Genomic DNA, 24,082 nt, shown 5'->3' on the forward strand with positions numbered 1-24,082 from the left:
TGAATGCGGGGTGTTGGGGGAGAGAGGGACTTTCTCCGGATCTAGACACCACGCACTCCCTTTGCATGGTGGACATATCGGCTTCCTTGCACTCATGGGCTTGCCCCTCTGCTGAACTTTCACCTCTCGAACTCGCCTCCTTTCATTGGGTAAAGTGCACAGGGGGAGAGGTGGAGGGGGGAACCCCTTAGAGAGAGAGGGGGAGAGAGGGGAAAAGAGGAAGCCGGCATTTGGCTCCCAAAGCACTTGCACTTTCCAATTGCTTCCCTCGCACTCTCATCTGTTTAGCGCCTCCCGCCTCCCCCTTACAAAAGAATCCAACAAAGCAAGCCGAAGTCCGACCCATGGAGATCGCCGCAGATCTCCCCTTACCTTGCCCCCCAACCCCTCCTGTTTGCTCTTCTCCGGGCTGCCTCCGCTTCCTCTTCTCGTCCCCCCCCCACCCCGCTTGCCGCCGCCTTCTCTTTAGTTTTCTTCCCCTCTCCCTAGCTCCTCTTTCCCAATCTCCTCCCGCAGATTCCCCCCGCCGCCCCTATTTGCTGCGCTCCCTCCTGCCCGCTCCCTCCTTCTCCTCATCTCTCTCCCATTCTTTTTGTGTGTGCGCGCGTCTGCAACTGCGATATCTCCCTCTCTCTTCTCCCTCTCCCCCTTCTTTTTGCACTGAGCCTTGTTTACCCAGCAGGTGGATGTGACGTCAGGGACTCATAACACCAAAAAATAACAAAATCTCCCTCCGCGGGGTGTTATTTTTCCTCGCCCTCTGTTTAAAAAAAGCTTTTTTAAAGGGGGAAAACAGCGAGCCCAACTCCAAAGTGGCCGCAAGGCACTCAGAGCAAAGCCGCGAGGAGCTTATCCCAGCGCGGGGGGTGTTATTGGGGGGAGGGAAAAGGGGATGTGGGGGGTACGGGTGGGGGAGGACTGCCCTCCCTCGCTTGCTTGTGCTGCTTCTGCTTCTGCTACTGGGTTGCCTTGCTCTGCCTTGCCTGATTGCTGCTGCTGCTCTGCTCTCCCCCCTTTGGAAAGCTAGTTCCCGACTCGAGCGGAGGACTCTATTGTTATTTATTGTGTGGCTTGTGTTGCACGCTGTGCCTGCTGCATGGGGCTGGCTGGCTTGGAGAGGGAGTGAGGGAAGTGAGTGGAGTGAAGGGAGGGACAGACAGACAGGCAGGCAGACAGACTCACTCACCCGCCCGCAGTGGGGGGAGCCCCTTAGCTGGCACCGCCAGGCCGTTTCCAGCGGGTGAGTTTGCCATTTCGCCTTTTCTCATCCACTTTTAAGTCTCCTGTTTTGTTTTGTTTCTATCCCCTCCCGACTCCTCTTCAGTGCTCCCCCCTCCCCTGGCCCTAACCCCCTCCTCCACCTTTCCACGTGCCCCGGCATCTCCCCCCCCCGTTCCTTTCTCTCCCCCACCCCCACTCCCAAACATTCCTATTTGCATAAAGCACCTCAGGCGCAATGGGAAGAAGCCGCGACTCCTTCACCTCCGAGGCTCTTCCTCTTTCTTTATGTCCCATATTTGCACCTCATGCTTCCCTCCCCACCCCCCAAATCCGGCCCCGCGCTCTCTTCCACCCTCTCGCTCTCCACGCGCTGGACGTTGCACACACGACCGCAGCAAGTTGGAAGCAGCTTCTCTTTACTCTTTGCCCCCGGTGTGTGGTGTGTGTATATGTGTGTGTGGTGTGCACGCGCGCGCGCGCTCTTGCGCGAAGAAAGTCCCTCAGGCGGGAGAAGAGCGGCGGGGTGGGGGTGAGCGAGGGGGGCCGGCGAGTGTTTGAAGGGTTCGCCGGCGGGGCGTGTGCGCTTCCCTTGGTCACTTGGGGTACTTCTCAGCGAGGAAGAGGCGGGCGAAATAACTTTTCGCCCACTTGGAACAAACTTTTTGCCCCGTCTGTTTCTCTTGCCTCCTCTCTGCTGCTTTCGTACAGTGAACTTCAGTGCATAGGCCTTGGGGACTCACACCTTTACACGCTCACTGAACTTGAACTCTCCGGTTGTTTTCACACACGCGCTCGGCTCACCATTTCTTGCGCTCCTCTGGTTCCGTGTGGAGCGGCTGCCGTCAGACTTTCCCCCTACCACACACACACGCCTCTCCACACCCTCAGCCCGTGGATTTGTTAACGTGTGCAGCACATCTTGCAAGCCGCGGAGGACACGTTGCCAATTTGTATACGGCGAAGGCAGCGCCAACTATGGCAACTCTCGCAATGTCAGACTGGTGTTGATGGTGATACACAAGGGCCAGACTGACCCATTGGTATTCCTCTCTCTCCCCTCCCCAGTCCCTTCCACGCCCCACGCCAAAGATAACATCACAACCCCTCCTCAGTCACACATTCAGGAACACTCAGGAACATTCAGAAGAGAGAACAGGCATTCTCACAGACACAAACGACAAATACGACGCTGGCAACAATCGCCTGCACAGGCAGGCAGGCAAGCGCAGCCGCGCAGCTCAGGGAGACACAAGTCCACGCGCGCAGCCGGGCTCAAGGCGCGCTGAGACGCGGCAGCCACGCACGTGGAGACGACCGTAGTTTTCCACACGAGGAAAGCGGGGGATCTCCCTGCTGGACGGGGAAGCCACAAACGCGCATATACGCACAACGGCCGCAAGTGGTGACCCGAGCCGTGGTGTCCACAGCGCTAAGTTACGAAAGTGAGCGACTTCCCCCCCCCCCCGGCACAAACCGTGCCCAAGAGCCGCGCGCCTTTCCTCTCGCCCCGCACCCGGTCGCCGCACACTCCACAAAGTCACACTGGAGGGAGCCCTAGGCAGGCGATTTCCAAGGCGGTCGGCAAGTCACATCCGCAACGACTTGACATGCAGTCACACACGCGCGCGCGCACACGCACACAAATGACACCACTTACCTAGTGGCTCTCCTCTCTCCCACCTCCCCACCCCTGGTGTCACACAAAGCGCACAGTTCTACACCTCCACCTTTTGCCCGGTGCCTGCGCTAAAGCTTCCCGGCTCTGGCTCGCTTGCTTCTCGGCTGCCGCGCCGGCGGTTCCTTTGCCTCGGGTGGCTGCGGCCGGGCGAGCGCCTTCGCAGCCGGGACAAGTTCGGAAAAGTTGGCGCGCCCGCTGGTGCGCGTTGCGGCTCCAGCTGCGCCGGCTTTCCCGGCGCCGCACCCGCGGGTCTTTGGTTGCCTTCGGCATTCTCCCCCCACTCCACCCTTGTTTCTCCCCGCAGCTGGTTGCTGTTGAGTCTTGTGTTGCGGCTACCTCTAAAGTGAGTTTGTGTCGAGACGGTAGTCCCCCACCCCGGGCTCGATGCTTTCCTTCCAAGCTCGGAGGTGGGGAGCGCATCTTCCGTCCGCGCTCAGCCTCCTGCCGGCGGCCGCTTGTGCGACTCGCTTGTTCACTTGCTGCCGCTTCTTGACCTGGAGTATGTGAATATACATGTGCAACTTCACACACCCAGGCACCCTGCCATGATTTGCCCCTGGTGCATCTGCAAAAAAGAGCAGATCCCAGCTGAGCAGGAAAGAGGGCTGGGTGTGTGTCTGTGTGTGTAGGCGCGTGTGCGTCTGTGACAATCTTAGATCCTATTACTATATCTGATTTCCTGATCCCTTTCTTGCAAGAGCTTTCCAAGGCTTTCTCTCCCCCCCCATCATTCCCTTAGACACAACCTTACATTTCCACCCCCTCCCTCCTCCAGTTCTTCGCCTCCCCCACCTCTTAACCAAAACCTGTTTTGTGGAGACTTGTTGAAAGTACCCTTGGTTTCTTCTCGACTATAGAGCCCAAAGTTTTGCCTGCCGGAGAGCACAGGAGCAACAGCAGCCTTTGGCTTAGGAGCTGGGTGCTGATGGTGGCGATCACACAGTCGCAGAGCTTTTTCTATCGGTAAGTATGGGAGAACCAGTGAAGGCTTTCAGAAATCCCTAACCTACCCAGACAAAAAAAAAAAACCCAATACAGGAAAGTAACTGAACCTCATCCCTAAAAGAGATATAAACCTTCTGAACTGCCAGCTCGGATTTTTGTTTCTAGTGAAAATGCGGGAGGAGGGGAAGAAGAGGAAGCAAAAAATATAGTTCCCTTGTTTTTAAGCTAAGGAAACGAGTTCAGGAGTTTACCAAAAACAAAAGTGCTGTCATAAAATATGATGACATTTCTCGTCCCCCTCCAATCTCATCCCACCCTGCTATTAATTATTTCCAAGCCATTGTGTTAAAATACCATTGCTGGGATGATTACTAAGTGTATTGATTTTACACTGTCTCAGTCTGCCATGGTTTAATTTTTCCCCATTTCCATGCGAAATAGTGCAGAAAGACCAGAAGCCACAGGCAGGACTAGGGAAGGCAGTGGCCCAGCTTGTGCTGATTTTGAACTGGGTGGGAGTGTTGCAGTTGCATCCTGAAAATGACCACTGGAAAGTTGGTTCTGTTAAAAACAACAACACATCCCCTGCTCTTTAGAATGATGAGCCCAACAGCCAGCTGTTTACTGTTGCTTTTTGAATAACAAATCCTTGGAGAATGAGATCTTCTGCTCTTAGAAGTTTAGGGTTTCAGTTTTGGTCACTTTTAGGAGAATGAGTAATATGAACAATATTTGCATAGCCTATATATGTCTGATATAACATAATCCTGAGTCTTCGTGTACTGAGTGATAACACTTTAAAAATACATTTTATTTACAGTTTGCTCTCTGACTATATCAGACGTTCATTGTTTATCTAATTGTATAAAGCATAAGGAGACCTAAGGAAATGCCTGTACCATTGCAGATAAATGTAAGAGCTCATGCTCTTTTGCTTATATCATTTGCTCTTACTTAAATTGTCAGATGCAAAAGAAGAAACAAAAATCCAAAAATAACAGTTCATTTTTTTTAATGAACCTGAGTCTTCCCCAAGTTTTTAAAGGACAGGTTCCCCCCCCCCAATATCCAGTTTTCTCCAACCCATGAATCTTGAGAGGCAGGATTGCAAATCAGAATAAGAGAACAGTAAATAAATTTGAACTGCTTTAAAAATGTAGAATTCAACTTCTCTTCTATTTTTTTTTTGTTTAACCATCTTATCACTGTGCAGAACGAAAGGGCAGTGTGTGTGTGTGGGGGGGGACGACTTTCCACGCACTGCTATTCAAATTGTGTCAGCTAGAATCTCAATGCAAAGAAATGTATTTCAGGTTTAACATCTTGGACTGGCAGCATTCTTTCCTCCTCAGTCTTTGGATTAGTCATTGTATGAGAGGTTGGGGTGGGGGGAGAGAAAGAAAAATCACTTTCCTTTTTTTTTTTTAAGTAAAGTAAACAGCCTCCAACAAGTGAACCTTGACAACCCAGATTAAGGAAGGCAGGAGAGATCAAACAAAGCTGCTGCTGGGCTGTTGTTAGGAGCTGCTTCACTGAAAAGATCTGGACTATTCGATCAGGCAGCAAGACTTCTATGTTCATTTATGCAGAAATGGGACCATTACAAATACTGATCTTTGTTGTGGAACCTTGTAACTTGGAGGAAAGCCTATCTGTTCTATTTCAGATAGTATTTTTGACCTAATTATTATTTGCAAGACTTAGTTAATTTAAAGAAAGGCATTCCCTGATGTGGCTGAGTTGTGTATTCGCAATGCCTTGGTGTACAACTTCACCCCCCCCCCCATCTGCAACATCTTGAAGTGCAGAGAGGGAACGCTTGAGTTCTCAAGCATCTGTAAAAAAACAAATTGGGGGGGGGGAAGCACTGAAGTTCAGTCTTTCAGTTAGGGATCCTCTCAGCGAACAAAGACATTTGGGGGTTTCTGGAGGTGTTATTCGGATATGGACCGGAACAATTTCATTGTGATGGTAGTTTTATGTGGTTCTGTAGTTCGAGTCTTAGGAAATCAAAGCAGTGTTTTTTATACGCTGTAAAACATGCCAGTCATTGGGACAGAATGTTCTGAGTGATTTTTAATGCCAAAATAGAACAATGTCAAAATTGTATTTCATTTTTAAAGAGCACTGTAAGCAATTATTACAGTATTTTCCTGGTTTTGTATAATTTAAAGAAAGTGGCATTAAACATTACTGCAGCACAATACTATGCAGAAGTAAATTTCTCTGAATATAGTGGGACTTATAGCCTAGGAAGTGTGGTTATGCTTGAAGTCCAAGGCTGCAAGAATGTACACAATTTCCTGTGAGTAGCTACCACTGAACACAATGGAACTTACTTCTGAGTAGACTTGTATAGGTTTGTGCTCTTAGTCTTGGTTAGGTTATTTATTTTGTCTGAAATATTCATTTTGTTGTAATAATGCAACTGTTATTTGCAAACTAGTTTCTTACCACGACTACTATTTTAATAAATGGCATTTCTAAAATTACAAAGTGAAACAATTCCCGTATGACAGTATATACAACAGGTAAATAATGATAAATGAATAAATAGCTTAAATGGATCTTGAATTAGCATTTCAGATAATAAGAGAAACACTACCTTTTGAAAATGTCAGTTTCATAACCATCCAAACCTACTTCATTGATGATTAGATACATTTTTATTATCGGTACTTTTATAATATCATTAAGCACATGTTCATTAGACGTACACATGTATGCTATTAAACCATTTGTGGCATTGTGTAGCTTTTTAAAAAAGCTATAAATATTTCTTAGTCCCCCAGCCCTAGCATTTACACTAACAAAGGTAGAAATATTTCATTTCTGTACTGTTAGCAGAATTAAGACTTCTACTTTCTAGGTTATAATTTATGCAAAGCTTTTGGAAGGAAAATGCAGCACTGCCCCCCCAATTTTAATTTAGTTTACATAATGCAAGAACGATGACAATGAGGAGTAATAATACAAATTTAGAATCATCTGACATTGCTTTTTTGCAGTATGGAAAAACAATGTATAGAATAATATTAAATGGGGAACTTTTCCAAATTGAAAACTGATATTGTTGTAGCTTGCCTCTTCTTTGAGCAGGAAGTTGTTGGATACAATCCATCTCCAAGTATAATCAATGAGAATTTCCATTGACTGGAATGAAGGTGGATTGTACCCACTGAATTTTCTTTTGTGTAAATACATTAGCAGCTGGACTGCACTATTTAATTCATATGCAAACTTGTGTATGCGTAACTCTGTAAAGCATTTCATCTAATGTGTTTTATACGTACAGGTACTATGCATGTGAAATAATTTCACCAAGTCCGCCCGGTTATTTATAGGACACAATAGTGTTTCTGCCTTTAAAATGTTCTTGGAGATGCTCTAATAAAATTTAAATAGATTATAGGCTGACAGTAGTAATAGTATAAATTTTGTTTACGATTCCATTGCTTTAAGGTACTTACACTAAAAGAAGCTCCTTTAACCCCAAGATTGAGTGGCATTAAGTGGTGAGAGTAGTCTTCTGAAGTGCTGCTACTGCCCTTTGCTCTTGTGATAATCTTAAATTACTATAACTTAATTGCAACTTCAAGGCACTGAGCTAAAATGTTTTTATGCAGCTCAACAGGGCCTGGTTATATGGAACTAGGCTTTCATGTGTGCATGCTTTTTGTTTTACTTTGTTTTGTTTTTAAAAGGTGACAACATGGGAGCACGATCCTTTTCCTATACCACAATGAATGGGTGTATATTTGTAGTTTAAAATGAAACTTCAAGCAGCTTCACCTTGTGTTTCACTGCCCCCCCCCCCCAATGTGCCATGTGAGTTTCTTGGTCCTTCAAAGAAACACCTAAGAACATATGTGTGTGTTTATTAATGTGTATACATGCAACATTAAAATAGTATCTGTTAGCTAAATTCAGGGTGTTTTGTTTTTATGTTTTGCTTTTAAAATCTGGATTATACAAATTAACACTTCATAGTTTCATGACAACATGAATACCACTTTTCAGTTATCTGAACCTCTGGTTATGCAAACATGTTGCATATCCTCAGTCAGGACACTGGGAGGAAGGAGTACCAGCTTATGTATGTATTACGGCATAGACCACAACTCTGTAAAAAGCCACCTCTTCTTTCATTGTACCTCCTACTATTTTAAACATTAAGCTGAGCAGCAACTTTAAAAGTGTTTCAATTCTAAGAAAGAAGACACTCAGAATTAAACCTGTGGCAATAAGAAGACAATTAGTGCTGCGGTGTATTCACCTTGGCTTGCGTCTAATTCCATTTGTAGCACTGATAATTGCAGATGTATAGCACAAATAAAAACTGCTTTTAGAGATGCTGTGTCCCCGAGATTTTAAGGGGCATACTTCATTTTGAACGTGTGTCTTTTATTGTAACAAATCACAGCCTCCTACCTACAGAATGGTGGCTGTCCATGTCTCAAGGCATGGCAGCTCAGCTGATGTACAGAAAGTGGATGCCAGGTTCCCTTATTTTTGTTAATTTGATCTGACAAGCCTAACTGCTTTCAGCCATATGTGTGGTTTTAGTGAGGCCCGCAGTCATCCAGTTTCCTGCATCTGAAATGAGGCCTTGAACCCAGAGCCTTTCATTTTCATAGCTACAGTGACACAGCATTTCCATTTGTGATCCGACAGGAGAAGTAAAGGGCTTACTTGACAATGGATTAAGCATTTGGCTTGCGCTTCCCGTATACTAAAAATTCCTGATTTATTTTTGGGTATTGCTAGCTCACGGAACATGCAGTAACGTAATTAAGAATATGCATTATGGTAGGAACAACAGCTAAATTTTAAGATCCAGTATGTGGATTTTTAGAGCACATTGTTCTTGCAGTGTATTTACAGTAAGTTGTACAGACCCAGATCCAGGCAAGATTTTAAACTTGTAAGCAATGAGCAAGTGAGTAGTCCTATTAACATACCTATGATTGTCTCTTAAGTTAGGTGTGCTGTTTCATTGAACTGGTGGTAAAGTTAAATAACTGTATACATTGCTGAGAGCTTTTCATGGGGTACAGGAGAAAATTAGTTTAACTTCCAAAAACAGTAATATGAAAACGCTGGAAAACAGTCCAAACTTTCCTTTGTTACCTGTAACAACTGTTTAAATAGTAACTCTACTGACAATAGTGAGATGATTTCAGAAGGTATTCTGTACAAAGTAAAAATACTGAGGATTTGAATTAAGCAAGCAAGCAGAATGTAGCCTGCGTTTGCTCAGTTTTTGTATTTGTCCAGTTTATATAGAAAGATTTCAAGAGATTACTCAAGAAACTATTTGCTGGAGTTAAACACAATACAAGAAAGATACTCAAGTGTACTTTGACATTCTTCCACAAAAATGACATGTTAATTACGTGCAGCAAAAACGCACACAATAGCCATGGCTATCTACTGTAATTGCTTTAGTCTTCAGAGTTAACTAGTTGTCCACTTTTATCTCTTTGCAGTTTCTGCAATATAACACATACAGGGTGTTTGTATGTTATGGAAACTCAGAATAGTCTGCTTATTGCTTAGCTATTTATCTAGCTATTTTCTAAAAGTGAAATAATTTTCAGTTTGAAATGAAGAACAAGAGGCATTGTAGCAGAACTACCTTCACCTGGTTAAAAAGAAGAAGTCCCTAATACCTGGATCATTGTAAGTGATTTTTTTTTTTGGTCACTGCTAGTCTTTCTGTTCCATTTCAAAATATCTCAATTTAGTGCCTTGAAATTGTAATTAAGTTGTAGTAATTTAAGATTATTGCAAGAGTGCAAAGGGCAGCAGACGCTCTTTAGACGTCTCCTCTCAACATTTAGTACTACTCAGTCATGGGGTTAAAAGAGTTTCCTCAATGCAAGTACTTAAAGAAGCTGAATCGTAAACAAAATTTATACTATATTCTGACAACTAATAATCTATTTAAATTGCATTAAAGTATGCATGTTAAATTTAATTAAAGGCAGAAGTAGGATTGAGCACTGTAAATATATTGACAGATCTTTTAAAATGGAATTCATTTCATGAAATATTTACATTATGTCTTTTATGTTGAAAGATATCTAGGAATGTTCTTACTGTAGGTTTTCCGCAAGGCAGCTACTCAGAATAATTTTCAAAAGGAATGCTAACAAATGCAAAAATGATTCTCAAGTGTATTGTTTGCTTTTAATAATTTGCTTTGGAACAATGGTAGTTATTGTTATGATTGTTTTAGTGCTTATTTCCTCAATAGTTTAGCATTACAGAATTCTCAGTTCCACTGTAAACCTTCTTAGCAGTGACTACACAATGTCTTGAATGTGTAGTGGTAAACATATATGAGATTCTTGGATGCCAAAATTCTCAAGTAATATTTTTCTTCAGTCATTCCTTTTGCCAGGAATCTAATTGACCTGTACTGTTCCCTTTTGCTTTTCAGATAATGCAGTCCTATCATATATATCATTTTATAAAATATAACAGTTTATCACGCCTATGTTCAGCGGGCCTGATATAATTTAAGAGTAACTGTGCTGAGGTATTGACATTGCTGTACTGGCATGGGGAAGACAGAGATCCTCCTGCTCATGTACATTGCAGTCCTCCCCAATAAGCAATGTGGTGTAGTTGTTAGAACATTGGACTAGGGCCTGAAAGACCACAGAGTTCAAAACCACCCTTGTCTAGGTAGTTCACTAAGTGACCTTGGACCAGTTGTGCCTAATCTACGATTGGAGAGAACAATATATACCAGTTTGAGCTCTTTGGAGAAAAGGTGGGGTTTAAATGAAATAAATAAAGAAAGAAAACAGTAGTCTATGTAACCTTGTTTTGTTTACTCTGGCTGACAGCAGTTCAGACCAGTCCTTTGTAGACAGGCTATCCATGTTTAAACTGGAGATGTCAGGGATCTAAACTAGAACTGTACAAGTGTAAAAACACATTTTACCACTGAGATTAGGACCCCCCCCTCCCTTTCCGTTTCCTGCGAAGTGTGAATAGGGCTTTATTCTGTTACGCTGCTATGACCAACAGAATTACTGAGGGGATGGGTGGCTTTTCCATCTTTGCAGGAAATACATGTTGCATGTTTTTCTTTCTTTCATGTGGGATTCCTTAACACCATGTTCAGAAATGCCATGGCAAGGTCCAAGAAGCAGTCCACTGGAAGGAGGTTAGAGTTGAAAGGGTTATGGGCTCAGGTTCTCGGGAGCATTAAAGTCTATACCAGGCACCCCCAAACTTCGACCATCCAGATGTTTTGGACTACAGTTCCCATCATCCCTGACCACTGGTCCTGTTAGCTAGGGATCATGGGAGTTGTAGGCCAAAACATCTATGGAGGGCCGCAGTTTGGGGATGCCTGGTCTATACAGTATTGAGGTACCGTAGTTTCAGAAATGCTTCCAGAGCAAAGGTTGCTCCCTAATTACTAGAACATGTCCTAGGATCAGACACGTAATCCAGGTAAGCCGCAATGGCAGAATTTAATTGAACTTCCAGCCTGATCTAGATAGACAGCTTATAATGTGGTAAATGTGTTTGTGAACTTTTACCACTTTGGACTGTAGGTAGGCATTTGTGTTGGGGGAAGGGACAGGCCAGCAGAGTCTGGGTCATGTAAAAAAGTGGTTGCCACTCAGCCTTAGGGCCAGTTTATATGGCCAGCAGAGTCAAGTGGTAAAGCTTTTTCTGAACTGTACTACTTCAGGTTGCAAATGCAGGGATTGTCTCACTGAGGACTCCCTGAGGGGAAAAGTGTCCTTGCATATAGCATAATATGTCTCATGTTCTGTGGAAGACTAGGAGATGATTTCTTCTCTTTGACACACATGTGTTCTAAATTCTGGAAGCATTTAAACATTCAGCTGCCACCTATAGCTTTAAGTGGTGCAATCCACCACCTGATTCTGACCCTCTAATACAGTATATACATTTAAAGCAGATAACTTCCCCCCAAAGAATCCTGAGCTACAGTTTGCAGCACCCTTAACAAACTACAGTCCCTAGGATTCTTTGTGGGGGACGTCATGGGTGTGGAAAATGTACTTTAAATGGTCTCGACCTGAACATTAAAAAAAAAAACCTTGCATATACATGGCTGCCTTCAGATGTCTTCTAAAGATCTTTAGCAAAAAGCAAATAATAATAATAATAATAATAATAATAATAATAATAATACTGATATACACAACAGCCTGGAACAAATAAAAGTGTTGTTGGTCTGTATTACTGTTCAGGCATATCTTTGTTTTGGCTCCACTTCCCAGTCATTTTTGTCATGTTGCCGGTGATTAGGGTCAAATGTCTTTACTTGGGCACTGTGGCACACTTTCCTTCTGAGTGTTCTCCCTCTCCCCTGTTTTATTAAATGAACCCATTCATTTAATTGATAGATTAATCATATTAACACATCAGTAAATGAAAGTAGGGAGACTTCCCAAAGCATCTTTGGAAAGCCTCTGTGGTTTTATGTGACCGGACGCACACTATTAGATTTAGATAGCAAGGCCAATGATGTTCTTGCGTTTTAAGAGAGACATAAATGGAGAGAACACAGCTGTAAGTAGAATGTCATGTCTCTATTTTTTAAAAATGGTGATAAATGAAGATAGAAACTGTATCAGGGCCAGTTAAATGTCCAGTCGGTCAGCAAAACAAACCAAGAAAATCTGTTTATCTGGAGGACATGCTTATCATTTTTTAAAAAAGATATTCACGGCAACAGGCTTATTGTCAACTTGCTTTTCCTCTGGCTAGAAAGCTTTTGAGAAACTTGACCACTGTTGATCAGCACTGTTGGTAAGCTCAGTTCAGGTTTGCTGTTTTGCACCCCATCATAGCTGCTTCTGCGAAATAGCCAGACTACACTTGAGTTCAAAAGTTTGCTTAGTAACAAGAGTTTGGGTTTTACTTTGCTGAAGAGAAAAGCGGGCATCCAGTTTTTAAAAAGCAGCTTCTCTCTTCTGCTGAGAAGGCTGCCAGGGCAAAAAAGAGCAAATAGATAGGTCACCTCTGTGCACCTCTGTGCAACTATCCCACATCCACCTCCTAGCTTACATGCAGGAAATCATTGGTTTTTTAAAAAAGTAACTTTCTAAATTTCAAAAGAGAGGCATCCCAGTCTCACAAATGAGATCATTGCTGAAGAAAGGTTTTAAGATCACTTTGAATGCTTGTGTATAAAAGTGAGATACAATTTTAATATTTTGGTAGGGCTCTGGTACCTCTGCATTTCTGATCTCAATATTGCGTTTTGTCGGGAATGTAGCACGTGACTTAAAACAACAGCAGCAAAAGATTTTTGTTAAGAGGTCTTCAATTTAATCTACAGCAGTAAAAGTGGGGGTGCTTGTTAAAGTCTGGTGAAAGCAAGTGATAGAAACAGTGCCGGAGAAAAGGGATATTCTTGCTACTAGATCTTCTGTGAAACTGCAAATCACAGTGTAGATGTCAAATCCCCACTGTGTTGTTTTTGAAGGATATTAAGCAATCAGCGGATATTTCTTTAGGAATAAATGTCATTTTTACACTGTAAAACAACTGCAGCCTGATCTACAACATTATTAAACCTAATTGCTTGGATTTAAGCTGATTTGCTTCAGAAGGTGACAGCAAAATGAACACTCCAGTTCTAAGCTTGCTTACCTGGAAGTAAATTTCACTGATTTGTACAATTTGCTTTCACATGGGTGAGAGTGGGACCACAGTGAATGCTACAGCCCTAAGTGGCCACTTGTGAGTCCTGTTAAATGAATTTGGGCTTGGTTCTGAGTAAATATGCTTCAGATCCGTTGTAAAGGACCTTTTAACAACAGTTCTATAATCATTTAACTGGGAATAAATCCCATTGAACTCAGAGGGACATTTCTTCTTAGCAATCTGTGCATAGAATGTAAATCTGTATGGTTAGGTTTAGCTGTATTTTACCTGTTTGGGTGAGTTTGCAGGAAAAAAGTTAGTCAATATATTATATTCAATACATTCGGCATGTTATATTAAGTACAGTGTACACAGCATCATATTACTGAGTGGAGAGATAGAACGATGGGTTACACAAGTTTTTTCCAATGTCTTTCTTTGTGTTTTAATCTTTGTGTGTAAAAACAGCAAATTATTATTTTTAAAAGGTGTATCAAAATGGTTGGTTTAACGAAGGTGTGGGAAATCTTTTGCCCACCGGCTGAATGTGCCCCTCGGGTCTCTCTGTCTTTCCCCCAGGACTGTTCCCCAGGCCATGCCCCTCTCTCCAGACTGTGTTCCTCACATCCTCTGCCCAGCACCTTCCTTGAGGGCTGTTGCCTGGCTGCAACGTGTCCTTGAACTGGGAGGCTGCGTCTTGTTTGCCTGGATGGAGGCAGTGGCAGACTTTGGGTTCTCAAATTTTAGCGGCGCCCCGTGCAACACTAAAATTTGATGCCCCTCCAACCTCTCACGCTCCTTTCTACATCATTGTTGCAGCGCCCTGTGGCACAGGTGCCCTATGTGGCCGAACCAGTTGCGCTACCCTAAAAATGCCTCCAAAGGAGGAAAGAGAGACAAACCTAGTGTTTGCTTGGCTGGAGCATAGCCTACTGTGCAGAGGTTACAGTCGCATCATTATCTCACCTGGACATGGGTCTGGCCTAGTTTTATCACTTGTATGTAAGGTTGCCCATGTGGGTTTGTGGCCATTGGACAGTTCCCCTGCTGCTGGCTTAATTTCTAACTTGGTTCCCTCACTGGATAATTGTCTGATAGAGCAAACCCTCCCCATTCCTGGAGCTGTATAGAACCACGGTTGCATCTGAGCCACTCACGGTTGCAGCTGAGCCACTCACGGTAGCAGAAGGTGGGGGACTGGCAGATTGAGAGCCGCTAAAAGTGAGCAGAGGGATGCCTCAATCAAAATCCCATACAATCTGGTTCAAGGGATGTTTCTGTTGCAGTAAGAGATCTGTAATGACCACTGTGAATTTGTAAATAATACGTTGTGAGATTTTAGGCCTCTGTCCGATTTGTTGTTGTCAAACTTATGTTACAAATGTGCTTGCGGTCATGTGGCCACCGAAGCGTTTTCTCTGCTTGCAAGACTTGCAGCCGAGTAGCCAGATGTTCTGCCAGTGTGTGCTCCCAACAACGTGTAAACATTGTAATTCACAGCCTGTAATTCATTGCCACGAAATAGCCAGAGCCTCCTCTGAACAGCCTTGGGGCCCGCAGTGTAGCAGCGTTACATACTGTTTTGTCTGGTTATGGCTGCAGGTACATAAATATGGGAGTGTGTTTATTTTGTGATAACAGTCAGGAGGGTGGAACTGATTTCTTCCATTAGGAAGCTAGCTTAATAGTAAGCCGTTAGTGGTTTCGTTTCTTATTTGTAAGCTTTATCACTTTCCAAGGTTACAGCAGAACTTCAGCACTTGTGAAAGCAGGCAGCATGCACATTAGGACCCAGTTTGTCAGAAATATTCTTTACTGAAGCCAGTTAATTTGTGGCATATTATTGTAAAGAAGCTTGTGGAGGTGGTCCTGAGCTTCATTGCATTGTCACAGGGAGCAGGGAAGCCTTTCTGCTTCAGGAATTGACATTACAAAGTAAAACAGGGAGTCAGTGTGGCCCTTTCCATGGTATAAAAGTGGAATAAATAAATGCATGTTGCTATCAGTTCTGACCACTGGTCATGCTGGCTGGGGCTGGAGGGCATTGTGTTGGTTACCACTGAGGCGTGGCATCTTAGGAGCTACCTGTGTAGAGGAATAGGATCAAATTGCTTGCTCCTAATGAAGCTGTTGGGATGGTCTTGTCACATTTAAAGATTGCTTCCCAGTATGAGAACTAGAGGTAAAATAAGGAAGCTAGGAGGAATGATTTCAGAGGTCTTTAGGATTCTTTTTTTTAGCTCATAGTTTTGAGTGTTGCTGTGATTTGTTAGTTTTTGGCATTTGAGTGTTGCTTACTCTGGTAGCGGGCTAAATATTTCAGCATTCCGATCAAGGGTATTAGAATTACCGTATTTTTCTGTGTATAAGACGCCCCCAATGTATAAGACGCTCCCTACTTTTGGGGACCCCAAATTTAAAAAATGGGCATATGCACTATCTGTGTATAAGACACACCCAGATTTTTAACCTTATTTTAAAGCAAACAACAACAACAACAAACCCTAGTCTTATACACAGAAAAGTGTATGTGTAATCAGAAACTGAAGTTCGTTTTTAGCGGCACAAATTCTGCCAAGCAGAACACCGCTGTGAGATTTACAAAACAAGAATGGTACCAGTATTGATAACATTCAGCTCCTTGTAACACTGCAATGAAAACATCCCATTTGGTACTATTACATACTCATGCCATTTTCTGAAGTGGAGAGAGCTTCCAGAGCATTCCTATAGGATTTAGGCTCCTTTGGATAAAGAGAGCATTGGGGACTTAGGGTGTGTTTGTAATATATGCTTTATTTACAAGTAAGCAGAGCATAGTGGAGGTAACTGCAGTTTTGCTAGCACACATTGTTCCTTACAATTTGGCATTAGGTCTCAAAAATGAATTCGTTGCATCGCAGTTTCTTCTCTCTGTCTCATTCTCTCTAAAGTCAAATTGTAAAACTGTCTGTTTATAACTGTCTTCTCTCCCTCACTCCACCCCACAGAGCATGGATCTCAGACCCTACTCTTGCAGGTTAGTTATCCATTCAGGAAATACCCACAGTCATCAAGGAACAGTTATCCCCCCCCATCCCATCAGGCCATGCTTTAGTCCAGGCATCCCCAAACTTCGGCCCTCCAGATATTTTGGACTACAATTCCCATCTTCCCCGAGCACTGGTCCTGTTAGCTATAATAATAATAATAATAATAATAATAATAATAATAATAATAATAATAATTTATTTATACCCCACCCAGCTGGCTGGGTTTCCCCAGCCACTCTGGGCGGCTTCCAACAGAAATATTAGAATGCACTAATTTCTTAAAGATTAAAAGCTTCCCTAAACAGGGCTGCCTTCAGATGTCCTCTAAAAGTCTGGCAGTTGTTTTTCTTTTTGACATCTGGTGGGAGGGCATTCTACAGGGCGGGTGCCACTACCGAGAAGGCCCTCTGCCTGGTTCCATGTAACTTGGCTTCTCGCAGTGAGGGAACCGCCAGAAGGCCCTCGGCTTCATGGGAGTTGTAGGCCAAAACATCTGGAGGGCCACAGTTTGGGGATGTCTGCTTTAGTCAAAACACATACCCTGCAGTCAGTGAACGTGGGAAAGGAAGGAGGATTGTGCCTGCTATTCTGTGCCTACTGGGCACAAAGAGGCCTATGTGCATATAGAAGTGGTAATTAGGGTTTCTACTTGTGTGGAAGAGACCTCTGGCATGGCCAGAGTGTGTGTTGGCAATGGGAGGCATGGTTAGCTTGGGGTCTTTGAGCACCCCTACAGTGATTAATCAAGACTTCCCAAACTCATAAATGTAATAACGTGTATTTAGTGAATGGGCTTGTGCTAAATGAGGAGTGTCCAGTTACACTCTTTAAAAAAATCTAACATAACTTGGTTTTTTAAGAGTCCAATTTTATGCACACTTACTTGGGAGTACAACACATTAAAATTGGTGGACCTTACTGTTTAGTAAACATAGATTGCTCGTCAGCAAAGTATGTGATAATGCATTTTTGGAGCAAGCTCAGCATCATATACTTCCAGCTTTCAGCTGTGTCTTCTTCTTTTCCCTACTTAATTAGATAATAAGGAGAAAGAAGAATTAAGAATAAGGAAAATTAGGATTGGGAACTTCTTTTGTACTAAGCTTTGTGGGGTTCCTGATTTATGTCCCAATAGTGGCTGAGGGAGGAATGGGATAAACATATTTCCCATGTGCTGTGACTCCAGCCTCTAATTAATTAAGGAAAATCAAAAGATGTAACTTCATACTTCTCATTATGTGCAACATGCAATTTTTGTCTAGAATGTAATTTTTCTGGAACTTGATGATAGTATGGCATTGAAAATACACATTCATTCCATTTACAATATAAGGGTTCTTCAGTGAAGTTTGAAGCCAGGATATTTCAATTAGACTGCATGTATAAAGGAGGAATAAAATAATCAAAATTTGATGACTAGCAGTTATTTCTGTTGCTGTTCAGTCTAGTTCCCTATTGCTTCTGTACAGCAAAATGAAAGATTTTCGAAGTGTTTTTTTTTTGGAATAAGAATGGGATTTGAAGTTGTAACTTTGCTGAACATTTGAAAGGTAAAATAATTACCACTAAAGCATTTTGTTGGTACACACAATGTTTTGCACAGAAAATAAAACAAATTGTGGTGTATGCCTCATCTATATTATTGTGGGTACTGTATGTGTTTGTGTGTGTACATGTATATATGAGGTTCAGTGGTCTAAGTAGCAAGGGGTGATCTTCAAAATTTTAAAATCTCAGATTTTGGGGAGACAAGATTTTGATGAGAACTAGAGGCAGAAGCTTGGGAAATTTGCAGACGAATTCATTTTGGTTGTGTGCAAAAATGTGCATTTCGTAAAACTTGAGAATATTAGTTTGGTTTTTAATTATGCTTTAAATATACCCCTAGAGTTAAAAGCCATATGTTATTCTTACTGATTGTATACAGATTGACTGCGATATATATGGGAAAACCCTGATTGCCTGATTTAATGGATGGTTGAGTTTGCTAAGTGCTCCATGTTTGTGTATGAATTTGTCATTTGCAGAAAAAGTGTTTGTTACTTGTGGGCATTGGGAACAGCTTCTGTGCAAACGCTGTTGAAAGGTAGATGAAATTTACTCAGATTTGTGCAGTAGGTATTTGCAGTGGTTTACGCTGTAGGATTTTTAGGGAAGCACTTTGAATATTCCACTCAGTCTAAGGTAGAGTAGCTAATCTGAGCTAAATGGGGGAGAAAAAGGTAGATGGAAGTTTCAGGCCCTGTTATTAAAGTTGCTGTATAAGCTGAAGTTTATGCACTGTGATAATGCTAATGACCGACTGACTCAATGATGCATGACTGGAGGAAATCAGTGGTATAATCGCAGAAACTTATCAGGCTTTTTGTCATTAAATATTAGTGATAAATAATGCACTTCATTTTGTGTAGATAGAACATATTTAATCCTGATTGTACAGACCTTCAATTTAATAAGGGTCACGGCTGGATAAAATACTAATGTTTGGTAACTTAAAAGAAAAGATAAAAATGCATTTGTTTCAACATTAGTCCTCAACAGCTTTCCCCCCTATCTAGGAGTGTTTGTCTTGATCAGCTGCTGAGGTTTTTTTTTTGGGGGGGGAATGCTGCCCCTCCCCCTTTTTTCCTGTATTCTGTTGCATGAATATACTGAAACGAACAGAATAGTATAATTAAAGCAAACGTAAGTGGTAATACAAAATGAATTTGAATAGTTTCTGTGTGTAGTTTTCCAAATTCTAAAGATATGCACTAATTAATCTGGTGGCTGCAAAGATGCAGCCAAGCAGATACTTGCTGGCTCAGTTCCAATGTGACTTTTTTGTAGACACCTTGCAATGGAGAGCCACCCTCTTCCTTTGAAGAATATATCAGTGAGATCTTGGACAAACACCATTAAATAAAGTTGCACCACCACACCTGTTTTTTTTGTATTGGCTCAAAATTGGAGTACCTCATGTACTTTTCATAAGGCTATGTGATCTGTCTATGAAAAGTTACTATTCTTAAGAGATATGTAGGGGTGTGTGTGAATATTACCAGAAATTATCAAATGTTAAAAAAAAGAGGCAATTCAGCATAAGAATTCATAGGCAGCTTCTTTAATAAAAAGAAGCAACATGGGGGAAAATATAAACTCACTGTGCAAAAACATTAAACACTAAAAAATTTTCCTGTGCTGTTTATGTGTTAGCTAATATGCAAAGGCAAAATTCAAGGCTCATCACTGATTCATTTCTGTTATGAATTCCATGTGTGTGAAGATAAGGGCGGTAGCTAGAGTAAAATCTAGTTTAGCAACTTCTATTTCCTTTACATATATATTGATACATTAGTTTTGACCTGCTTTGCTGCTGGTAATTCAGCTGCTTTCAACAGTTGGGTGGATATTGCCACTTGTGCCAAAAGTGAGTTTTTACAAGCAGTAGGTGAAAGTTTCCACTGCTAATGATATCCACGATGCATCTGATTTCACTTAAAGCAGGCGTAGAATTATGGTAGGAAATCTTGCCATAGGAGAGGGTAATCTGTGTGCGGGTGGCGCTGTGGTCTAAACCACTGAGCCTTTTGGGCTTGCCGATCAGAAGGTCGGCAGTTCGAATATGCACAGTGGAGTGAGCTCCCGTTGCTCTGTCCCAGCTTCTGCCAACCTAGCAGTTCAAAAGCATGCCACTGCAAGTAGATAAATAGGTACTGCTGCAGTGGGAAGGTAAATAGCATTTCTGTGCGCTCTGGCACTCATCATGGTCCTCTGTGAGCTCGTAGCGGTTTAGTCATGCTGGCCACATGACCCAGAAAACTGTCTGTGGACAAACGCTGGCTCCCTCAGCCTGGAAAGCAAGACGAGCGCCACACCTTTGACTGGACTTAACTGTCCAGGGGTCCTTTACCTTTTTTTTTTTAACCTAATCTGTATGCTGTATATACAACAGAGAAGCTTTAGCCAACCTGGTGGCAAAAGATGTTTTGGATTAAAACTCCCACCAGCCCTAAATATTGGCCATGCGGGTTGAGGCTCCAGGTTGGAGAAGGCTGCAGTAGAAATGATAGGATCTGCCAGACCAGCCTAAGGGGGGCATTTATTTGTTTGCAATTATAGCCCAGCTTTTTCTCCAAGGAGTACAAGGTGGTGTATATGCATCTTCCCCCATCTCATTTAATCCCCACAACATCCCTGCAAGGTAGGTTAGACTGAGAGGCAGGGACTGGCCCAAGGTCACCCAGTGAGCTTCATGGCAGAGTGGGGATTTGAAGCCTGGTCTCTCAGCTCTTGGTCTGACACCATATGCTGTTTTGGTATTGTAGGACACATGTAAGCCTGGCTCAGGCTGCAATTCTGAACTCTCCTACCAGGGAGTCGGTAGGGGGACTTTGCATCCTATGAATGGCAGACATTCATATGATTGCACTATCAGCTTATTAAAAGAAACGACTGCAGACTTCACATAGACTTAGTGTATTTACAAGTATATTTGCACATGGGAATACTGGTTTTTTGACCTATTCATCGGTACGCATCCGAAGCCTTTTAGTACGTTTGTATCCTGTACCTCTTTTGAGGAGCTCAAGGGTGCTCCATGTTTGTGTATGAATACTCCTGATCCGAGAAATACTCTAACCACTATACTACATCCCTGCTGTGTGATCTCCTATGATTCAAAATAAAAGAAAGCTCTTTCAACAGGCACGTACGGTAGTACCTGTCTGCTTAGGAGAACCCTATGTGTTGGTTTCACTCCCAGAGTCCTGTTCTGCAGAGCCATTTATTTTTGCACTCCACACTCTTTCTGCACAGTGGTTGATTGATTGTGTGTATGTGTGGTAGGAAGTAGGGAGGGAAGCGTTCTGTCACATCTATAATATATATGGTCCTTGATTTCTGCATACTGATAATTATAAAGGTACACCAAGTTATATTGGAGAAGTTGTTTAATCTGACATGAATTGGGTGTGCCTCAGTAGGCACCGTATTGGAGACATGGGTTCAGATCTCTGCTCGGCTATGTGTTTACTATGTGGTCTTGGACACGCATTTAGGATTCTCTGCCCCAGTTTAAACTCCAGTGATGGTCATCTATCTCATAGGGTTATTGGTATGGTGAATAAGTGAAAGTTTTTGTTTAAATACTAGTTGTGATGAGTGATAGCCTAGTAATGATCTCTCTTAAGAATAACATGAAGGCTCTTGAGGGTGCTAATTTTTTTAAACATAGGAGTCCTGGAGGTGGCATAAGGAAAGTTGCATGATGAGTTGTTCCTTCTCATGCCTACCTGCGTACATTGAGGGCCGTGAAATCTGGACCATAGCCAGGCACGATCGTAGATAACTACACGAAAGGTCCTTTGTAATTACAACCTGTTTGAATGTACCTGTATGACATATATCCCACCACTATTTATGACTTGGCTGTGCACTGATTCCTCTGCATTTACCCCCCTGACTTTTGCTGTTTTGTTTTACCTATTTTCATGTTTTTATCCCGTATTTTACTCTGTGAACCATCCTGAGATCTTATGATGAAGGGCAGTATATCAATCAATCAATCAATCAATCAATCAATCAAATCAATCACTCAATCTTGCTTCTTTACTGTAATTTGCTCCCCTTTTCAATTCCTAGAGCACAGTTGGTCCTCACCAGCCAAACACAGAAGGGATGGAAAGGAGGTAGTGCCCTCTCTTACTTGCCTAGTGAATGGAAGACTCATGCCCTCTCACTACTATGACTACCAATAAGATTGGGAGTGAAATGTGTAATTTTTTAATTATTGTTGTTGACTTGGCTGCTTTTCGTATTTACCAATAGTTTCCATTCTTAATTCTAACGTTGAGGGGATGGTAGGAACATAAACAAGAAGAGCCCTGCTGGATCAGACTAAAGTAGTCCACCATTTTGTTCTTGCAGTGGCCAAACAGATAAGGCCACTCACACTCTCTTGTTTGTTTCCCCCAGAAGCTGGCAGTCATGGGCAAACTACCTCTGATCCTGGAGATATATATATATATATATGTAAAGCCATCATCACTAGGAACCATTCTCCTCTATGAATTTGTCTAATTCCTCTTTAAATCTGCCCCAAGTTTTTGGCCTCCATGGAACGTTGGTAGGTATACGTAGGAGTTTGAGGACTGGGACCAAAGACCCTGAGGATTGGTTGATAGGATCCAATGGTATTTTGCTATTGAGCATACCAAAGAGTGATTTACAGCATCAGCTGTCAAGGCAATCGTGCATGTACACATAATAAGCAATGAAGCATTGCTGAATTGTTTAGTTGTATGAAGTAGTTATTACTGATTTGTCTCCATAATCACTTATGTCCCAGGCTGCCTTCCTCTCTACTTCTTTGCTGAGGAGTAAGCTGTCTTAATCCATTTATAACAGTTCTGCATAATGAAAGTGTTCCGTGGTTTATATCTCCTCCCTGTTCCAGGAAACTACTATCACGATATACTGTTTATATGAATCACTCATGATAAGAAACTTTGAGGTCTTCCTCTTACTTCCAAGTATTGCTACTTTTCCTTGTGTGCATTTTTGAAAGAACTGAGAATGATATTCCCCCCCCCCCCAGTTGTGGCCAGTAGGTTGTGTTAGCCTCAGTCACCAAAACTACCCTGCAGCAATTTGTTTTACACACATGCACACACACATAATATTAACCCAGGCCCCGTCTCTCTTATAACCGGATCCTCTGACGGCATGCTCAAGATTAGCTAAAATAGATTATTTGCCCCTTCACAGCTTCTGGTGAAATGTATTTAATCTCAGAAGTCAGTCTTCTTTTTATCTTGATAATATTGTTCGTTAGTTTTTCAGAAGCCACTACAGAACAGAATCTACACCTCACCCATAAACACATAAGTAACAGTTTTAAACTGCTCTTACTGTGAATATTAAGAGAAATTAAGGCCAGATGTTGAAGAGACTAACTTTTAAAGAATCCATAATTGTTATGTTTTAATAAAACACACAGTAAATGAAAATAAAATATGCTTGCCTCTTCAATGGCAGTATGGTATGGAATGGCTGAATTTTCCTAATTTCAGGCCCGTCAAACACATGGAATTCACATTTCCCCTAAAGCTAGTCAGAAAGTTCCATGTAGCTGTTTATCTTGAACTGTAGTGGTTTGGTTCAGAAAAAAATCTTTTGTCAGATGATTCTGCTGACCAAGATACCCGAGAGAGCGCTTTCTTCTGTATTGATCTGGCCAAATGCTAAAGTTGTCTGATGAGGCAATTTTGTGTTGGAACCTGTGAAGAGTTTTCTGGTGGCAACCAGGGACAGGACCTTTTTAGTGTTGGTGCCTTCTCTTTTGAATCACCTCCACTCTGAGTTAAGGCAGGTGTCAATGCATTTTGGCATCTGCTAAAAACTTACTTTCTTTGATGGTTGCTTGAAGTTGATACTAGCTGACTGTAATAATATGATGCATCTGTTTTGCCCAGATGTTGGCTGTTGTTTTATTTATTCTGTCAGTAAGTTTTAATGTAATTTTAATGTATTTTTGTGCACATGGTGCTCCATGTGATGTTTACATGAAAGGCGATAT

At 42.4% G+C, this 24,082-nt stretch overlaps 1 protein-coding gene across 28 annotated transcripts in view; it reads left to right on the top strand.

Moving 5' to 3' along the window:
• Positions 1-228: 228 nt before the first annotated feature.
• The window catches only part of FOXP1 (forkhead box P1), a 544,444-nt gene continuing 520,590 nt past the window's right edge, over positions 229-24,082 (top strand). For 9 of the 28 annotated variants that reach the window (XM_088662402.1, XM_060271343.2, XM_088662394.1 and 6 more), the window contains exons 1-2: positions 1,088-1,240; positions 3,757-3,862. The gene's annotated coding sequence lies outside the window, so the exon portion shown is untranslated. Of the gene's footprint in view, positions 1,241-3,756; positions 3,863-9,444; positions 9,527-24,082 lie in introns of all 28 variants that reach the window. The other 19 variants (XM_088662392.1, XM_088662401.1, XM_088662409.1 and 16 more) reach the window with 6 other exon arrangements.

Source organism: Zootoca vivipara, chromosome 2 (genome assembly GCF_965207765.1).
Source record: "Zootoca vivipara chromosome 2, rZooViv2.hap1.1, whole genome shotgun sequence".
Taxonomy (NCBI): domain Eukaryota; kingdom Metazoa; phylum Chordata; class Lepidosauria; order Squamata; family Lacertidae; genus Zootoca; species Zootoca vivipara.